We start from the raw sequence: 8,436 nt of genomic DNA on the forward strand, positions 1-8,436 counted from the left end.
TATAGGAACTTGACACAGATGGACTTGGGGACTAGTGGTGAAATCAGGAATTATTGAGGGGAGGGGTGAAATATAAAAGGGTAATTTTTTTTTTAAAATAATGTAAACAACCAAATCCTTTTAATAGTAGACAATATTAATATCGTTCATAAGTTATTAATACAAACAAGTTATGATTGTTGTCTTCAATGTTTCATCATTTTTATATCATGAAAACGTCTCATACGAAACTCATTATAAAAAAAAAATACAAAACATCTCTTTCAATATAAACAACCAAACTATCATTCGATTATTAATCTCTCATTTTGTAGTGCAATGGTGTTTGACAATTCATAACAAAAAACACAAAAAATAACTTAGTCAAACGTCACTATTTGTGATACAAATCCAAAGGAAAAAAAAATAAAAAATGTGATGGGTGTGAGTGCTAGATGAAGACACCTAGCGGCTAATTTGTTTGATGATACTGCATGGTAATCAAGTGTCAAACATGCAATCTCTCTTTACTTGTTTTTCAATGAGTTAATGCAAAATGCTCAATGTATTAATTGGTACATTCACTCCCTCTTGTTTCACACATCTTCATAATCTGTCCATCTTCTCTTTGAATTCACCTCTAAAAGCCAACCTTTCCTCAAAATCCATGATGATGACACAATTAAACGGCGACCCATGGAATTAGAGTCATGTGTGCCCCCATCTCCTAATCAAGATCCGTAAAATTGGTGTCTCCTCTAAAGACATCACCATCTCAGACAATCCCAACATCTTGACTCGCCTTTACCTCCTATACATCCATCAAAACAAAACCTAGAAGCTCCCCATCTTGATTTACTTTCATGGTGGAGCGTTCTGTGTGTTGTCTGCCTTTGGACTCTTCACCCACCGCTGTCTCAATCGTTTGGTATGCCTTTGAAAAGAACGCACCGTTTCATTTAATTTTAATTTTCCGAAGCCCAAATTAATGTCATTTTTTGCCTAGGTATAATCAGAAAAAATCAAACCTTGCGCCCAGGGGAGCTGCGCAGCAGCATAGAGAACGAGAAGAGCCATCGTCTTTTCCAGTTTCCGGCCGAAGCAAAGGGGCTTAAGACTCATTCCTGGACTTGTTTTCTAGTGAGCAGAGAGGTGGCCACCTCCCTATGTAGCTTCGCCACTGGGGACTTAGTGGAAGTTGTGTAACAACCATTTGTGATGCCCATAATGCCCTTTAAAATTAGGTATAAAATTACCTTTTGTAATTAGAAAATAAAATTCAAGTGGAAATTTGTCAATTTTAAAATTCAAGGGATAATTGACAAAACTAAAATTCATACCACTCCTTATAAATTTGAAGAAAAATCGACAAATACCTCCTTGGTATAAGCCGACCTTCTTGAGTAAGATTCCCAAGACATGTCCAGATTGTCCAAGAGGAAACTATTGAATTTTTCTGATTCAAATTGTAATGTATTTCATATCTTAGAAAGCCTTATGGAAGGCATACTTATACAATACAAAGAAAGCTGAAAGCAAAGCTGAAAGCTTTACACCCTACATTGAAAGCTTTACACCCTACACACTTGTAATCTGACAGCACACATGCACTTGCACGTTCCTTGCTGTGCTGTCTGTGCACGTTCTTTGCTGAGCTTGCCTGTATGTGCACGTATTTTTCTGATTCAAATTGTAATGTATTTCATATCTTAGAAAGCCTTATGGAAGGCATACTTATACAATACAAAGAAAGCTGAAAGCTTTACACCCTACACTGAAAGCTTTACACCCTACACACTTGTAATCTGACAGCACACATGCACTTGCACGTTCCTTGCTGTGCTGTCTGTGCACGTTCTTTACTGAGCTTGCCTGTATGTGCACGTTCCTTGCCTTTTTCTTCCAATACTCCCCCTCAAGCTGGATCCAGTAGGTTGATGGATCCAAGCTTGGAGAGGAGTCTTTGAAACTGATGAGAAGCCAGAGGTTTGGTGAATATATCAGCCAGCTGATCGAGGCTTTTTACATAATGTGTCTGAATCACCTGCGACTGTACTTGTTCACGGACATAATGACAGTCGACTTCAATATGCTTCGTCCTCTCGTGAAAGACGGGGTTTGATGCTATGTGCATGGCAGCCTGGTTGTCACAGAATAAGGTCATTGGTTGAGCTGTGAACACACCTAAGTCACATAAAAGTCCTTTTAGCCATATCAGCTCACACGCGGTTGAGGCCATTGCACGATATTCAGCTTCGGCACTTGATCTTGCGATGACAGTTTGTTTCTTGCTCTTCCACGTGACCAAGTTTCCACCAACAAAGGTACAATAACCAGTGGTGGACTTGCGATCGATTGCGTTTCCTGCCCAATCAGCATCACAGTACCCCATGATTTGAGTGTTGTCATTCTTTGCCATGAGGATGCCACGACCAACAGACCCTTTTAAGTAACGTAAGATTCTTTTGACAAGGTTCAGATGCTCGATGGTGGGAGAGTGCATGAACTGACTGGCAATACTTACTGAATGTGAGATGTCTGGTCTGGTGATCGTTAGGTAGATCAGCTTGCCGACAAGCCTCTGATATAAGCTGATATCCGAGAGTGGCGTGCCTCCCAAGTCAAGCTTGAGCTTGCTATCAAGAGGGGTAAGTGCAGGCTTGGCATCACTCATATTTGCATCTTTAAGTAGGTCCATGATGTACTTTCGTTGATTAAGAAATAGTCCTTTGTAAGAAGATGCCATTTCGATTCCAAGAAAATACTTCAACACCCCAAGATCTTTAACCGCAAATTGTTGTTGAAGTGATTGTTTGAGTGTGGTGATTTCAGCAGCATTGTCACCTGTAATTATTAAGTCATCCACATATATCAACACAACTAATTTGCTTGCAGCTCTTGTGCGAACAAATAATGATGAATCTGCATTACTCCTTTTGAACCCAATGCTATGAAGAACGGTACTTAGTTTTGCATACCAAGCACGTGGTGATTGCTTCAGTCCATAAATTGACTTATGTAACTTACACACCAAATTAGGCTCTTGGCTTTGAGGGTGTCCTGGTGGCAATCTCATATAGACTTCTTCTTCAAGATCACCATGTAGAAAGGCGTTCTTCACGTCCATTTGATACATAGACCAACCTTTATTGACGGCAACAGACAATAGAACCCTTACTGAGTTCATTTTTGCAACAGGAGCAAATGTTTCCTTGTAATCCACCTCAAATGTTTGAGTGAATCCTCGAGCCACCAGCCTGGCTTTATGCCTCTCAATCGAACCATCAGAATTAAACTTGATCTTATAGATCCACTTACAGCCCACTGCCTTTTTTCCTTGTGGAAGTTTGGTGATGCTCCAGGTTTTGTGTTGGTCTAGTGCTTTGAGTTCTTCTCTCATTGCTTCTTTCCACACAACTTGATTATTAGCCTCATAAAAGTTTTGAGGCTCACTGTGACTTGAAATGTTGTTAAGAAAGGTAGCATGAGATGGAGTTACCTTTTGATACGACACGTAATTTGAAATTGGATGCCTCGGTTTATATGTGACAAAATCTTGAAACCTTGTGGGAGGTTGTCTATCACGCCGAGGATTGCGTCGAGGTACTAGGAGGTTTGTCTCATCCTCATTCAAATTTCCAACCACTCCTTGAGAATTTTCTATGTTGCCGTTGTCATCATCATGCACCGAGTCATCATCATGCACAGAATTATCAGGATGAGTACCTTCATTATTGACTTCAATGGGAGGTGTAGAAGTACAGATTCTTGGTAGAGGAATTAGGTCTAAGATGCACTCCCCCTGACTTGTGGCTTCATGTGATTTGCTGAAAAAAGGGTTAGCTTCATGGAATCGTACATCTTTAGATACAATTATTTTTCTTAGTTGAGGATCATAGCACTTATATCCTTTTTGTGTTGATGAATAACCAAGAAAAATACATTTGAGAGCTCTAGGGTCCAACTTATCTCGATGGTGTGACTGTATATGAACAAAACAGACACATCCAAAGACTCTAAGATGGGAAAGGTCGATTTTTCTTCCTTTCATGACTTCAAGTGGAGATTTAAACCCCAAGACTCGACTAGGTAGTCTATTGATGATGTACACAGCCGCCATGACTCCTTGTGACCAAAATCTCTTTGGTACGTTCATTTGTAACATTAATGCTCTCGTTTTTTCCAGAATGTCACGATTTTTCCTTTCAGCTACACCATTTTGTTGAGGTGTGCCGACACAACTTGTTTGATGCATGATACCATGATTGCTCAAATATAATGACATAATATGGGACATATATTCGGTGCCATTGTCAGATCTTAAGGTTTGAATTTGAGAGGAAAAATGGTTCTTAACGAGATTGTGAAAATCCTTAAAAACTTCAATCACTTCACTCTTAGACTTTAAAAGGTACAACCATGTGGCTCTAGAGAAATCATCAACAAAAGTTACATAATACTTATAACCATCAAAAGATTCAAACGTTGGTCCCCATACATCTGAGTGAACTAGTTCGAAAACTTTACTAGTCTTAGATAAGGATGAGGTAAAAGACAATTTGGTGGCTTTAGACAAATGACATGTTTCACACGAAATTAAATCATTACCTAAGTTTGGAAACAAGGAAGACAAAACAGGTTGGGAAGGATGAGCTAAACGTTGATGCCACAATTGACTATCTTGGGATGGACTGGACTTGGCTTGAAATCCTCTGGGACTGTTTTTTGATATGTAATAAAGGCCATCAAGGTAAAACCCTTCACCAATCGTCTTCTTGGTGAGGCAATCCTGAAAAATGACATTGTGAGGAGAGAAAATGGCCAAACAATTTAAGGTATTTGTGATTTTTCCCACAGATAGAAGTTGAAATGGAAAAGAAGGAACAAATAAGGCTACTGACTCAATTTTGTCCGATATTAAGTTGATATTTCCCTTCCCTAAAACCTTAGAACTCTCACCATTGGCAGTTGAGACTTGAGACGGTTTTGAAAATTTTTCAAACTTGTGAAACTTAGAAACATGGTTGGTCATATGATCTGTGGCACCCGAATCAACAATCCACAAATCATGCATCATATTTACATTAAGAGCAGTTTTAAAAGCAGTCATGATACCTTGCATGTCATCTTGGGCCATGTGTTGTGTTTCTGTCAGAAATCCAGCAAACTTGCCTAGCAAAGCCATTGAACTTCCATCTTCAAAGCCGACCGTTTGGTCACTCTTAATCCTTTCTTTCTTGCTTTGAAGATACACTGCAAACTCATTTATGAGTGCAGCTGGATTTGCAGTGAAGCTCTTGAGTGCATCAGACTTATGAGAGGTTGAGGTAGTTGCATTGTTGGCTCTATGTGGTGCACGGTTCAGTCTTTGTGAGCCCTTGTTATCCTTCATGAACTCTGGCTTTAATTCTGGATGTAAAATCCAGCATGTCTCCTTAACGTGACCAGTATAGTTGCAGTGTTGGCACTTTAAGTGTGGATTCTTCACTTTGTATTTTCTTTCGTTGGCTAGATAAGCCCTTGCTTCAGTTACACTGGTCTTTGTGCCAGTGTTCATGACTTTCCTTCGTACTTCTTCACGTTGGATTGTTGCACATACGCTGGTGAAGGAAGGTAGTTCGGGGTTCATGAGTATGTGGCTTCGTAGGTCTTCGTATCCTAGATCAAGACTTGACAAGAGTTGGAATATCTTGTCTTCTTCTGCCCTTTTCAGTAGTAAAGACGCCTCAGTTGTGTGAGGCCGATACATTTCCAGCTCATTCCACATGCTCTTCATGCTGCCTAGAAGTTGAACAAAGGGCTTTCCTTCTTGTTGTATGTTGGAAATGTTCTTCTTCAATTGAAACACACGTGCAGCATTGTTCTGGCTGCCATACATTTCCTTGACTGTCTGCCATAGTTTGAATGATGATTCAGAATAACTGAATATTTCAGCTAGTTTACGTTCCATGGAATTTAGGAGCCATGACATAACTAGCTGATCCTTGCAAAGCCAGATTTCATAAGTTGGTGAAGAAACATCAGGAACTTCGATGCTTCCATTTATGAATCCTAGCTTGGACCTTCCACCTAGGGCAAGACTCACTGCTCTCGACCAAGGTAAGTAATTAAACTCATTTAACAAGACCGAGCTTAATCTTTGATTTGGATTGACATCCACCTCAGACACGGTTGAGGAGGAAGGTATCTGGGAATCTCCAAACGAATAAGAATTCTCTTCCGCCATATAAAGACCTATAAGAATAAAGAAAGAATTTTTCTTCCTTTTTTTTTTTTTTTTTTTTTTTTGATTTTTTTTTTGATTTTTTTTTATTTTTTTTGATTTTTTTTTTTTTTGATTTTTTTTTTTTTTTTTTTTTTTTTTAAAACAAATTCGTAGAAAGCAGAAGCTCACAGGATTCTCTGATGCTGTCGATCCTTTTAAAATCAATAGAGAGAAAGCAGAAGCTCACAGGAGAAAAAAAACCGAAGCCAACCACGCCCGCTGGGGCTCAGACCCACCGCCGCTGATCCAATCGCCACCTCAGATTCCGGCAGCTCCTCCGGCAGCATTATCGCTGGAATGACAGATTCCCATCTCCCCGACGCTCACGATGCGGACAAGAAAAACATGGCTGCAAGTGTTGAAAAAAAAACCGAGCCAGCTGCTACCCAAAGGACAGCTTCGTAACTGCTGTCTGAAAAAAAAAAACTTGGAGAAGTTGACTCCTTTTCTTGCGGAATCAAAGATCAATTGTCTACCCTCAAACCTGTTCTGGACGAATTGATCTTGAAGAAGAAGAAAGGGGTCAAGGAGTTTTCAGCAGTTCTGTCCCAGATTGCAAGGATTTCGTCTGAAATAGCCGGGGCTGGCGTGTCTGGGAATGTGGATGATCCACGACTTGACGAGCGCGATTTGAGTGTGAAGAGGTTGCGGGACCTTCAATCACAACTTGAGGAGCAGCTTGAGAAAGATAAAGATGATGAGAGTTTGAGGAAATGGAAGGAGCAGCTTGGATTGTTTATCTCTGCCTTGATCGAATCCGAAAGCTTACTGATAACTGTACGGGGCTTCAAGATTTTATGGTGTTCCACGCCGTTGGAGGTGGAACCGGCTCTGGCCTCAGCTCTCTGCTCTTGGACAGGCTCTCTGTCGATTATGGAAAGAAATCGAAACTTGGGTTCACAGTCTACCCGTCTCCTCTGGTCTCAACCTCCGTCGTTGAGCCATCTACGACATGGATAAGATGATGCAGAAGCAGGTTATTTTTCCTGCTCTGATACCATATTGAATTTTTCTGATTCAAATTGTAATGTATTTCATATCTTAGAAAGCCTTATGGAAGGCATACTTATACAATACAAAGAAAGCTGAAAGCTTTACACCCTACACACTTGTAATCTGACAGCACACATGCACTTGCACGTTCCTTGCTGTGCTGTCTGTGCACGTTCTTTACTGAGCTTGCCTGTATGTGCACGTTCCTTGCCTTTTTCTTCCAATAGAAACATACATGAATAAGCTCGAATTTACTGCTAAAACATAAAATAAGCTATTTTTTTTTTTTCTTGGTATCATGAAGTGGACAATGAAATTTTTAGTTCAAATGATGACGTATTTATTCATAATAAAGCAAATTGAATTCTCGTTCTCTTTTATAAAAGGATAATATTAGAGAAACCAAATTTTTTAAACAAAATCACGTGGTTGTAGATAATTGAATTATTAATTAAGAGTCGACTAATGTATTCGTTTTTTATTGGAGACACATTATTTGATTTACAAAATTTGGTTTTCCTAATATCATCCTTTATAAAAGATTGAGTTTTCAATTTTTGCTTGGATTAAAACATGACAGCCCTAACGGGCATGCAACAGAGAAATTTTTTATTGTGACGGGAATACGGGTGGTACACCACATGTTTTTATATATGTGGTGGGAAATTTTATTTTTTAAGTTATTAACTTTTTAACTCACATATTCCATCATTTATTTAATGACACGTGGTGTACCACCTCATGCGCAAGTCACGTTGAAAAATCTCTCAATACAACACTCCAAAAGCCTAAGCAACTTATGTGCCAGAGTTTTCATTGTTTAAATAATGGGTAGTGTCATGGAAAAAAGAATTATGGCAGTGATTTTCAGACACCGTTTTTCGCCTTTTTCACTTTATTCCTTTTTGGTTTCTAGACTCTCCTCTAATTTGTTCGATTTAAAGACAAGAAAAATACGAAGAGTTGCATAGGAAGAAAATAAGAATGTATAAATCACTATACCCTAAATTTCAATATTACCGGGTTAGTACTTCCTTGTCCACGAGGAAAGGAAGGTAAAACAAATGAGTAGACGCATATGGAGAAAGCATTCAACAAGGGATTGAGTGCAATCCAAAATATTTGGGGTACGTTCCAGTTCTAATTCTAGAAAAAAATTCACAAAAGAAACATTACAGGAAGAAGTATCTTGCATTTCA

This window comes from Pyrus communis, chromosome 10, assembly GCF_041283825.1.
Source record: "Pyrus communis isolate YQ-2024b chromosome 10, ASM4128382v1, whole genome shotgun sequence".
Classification (NCBI taxonomy): domain Eukaryota; kingdom Viridiplantae; phylum Streptophyta; class Magnoliopsida; order Rosales; family Rosaceae; genus Pyrus; species Pyrus communis.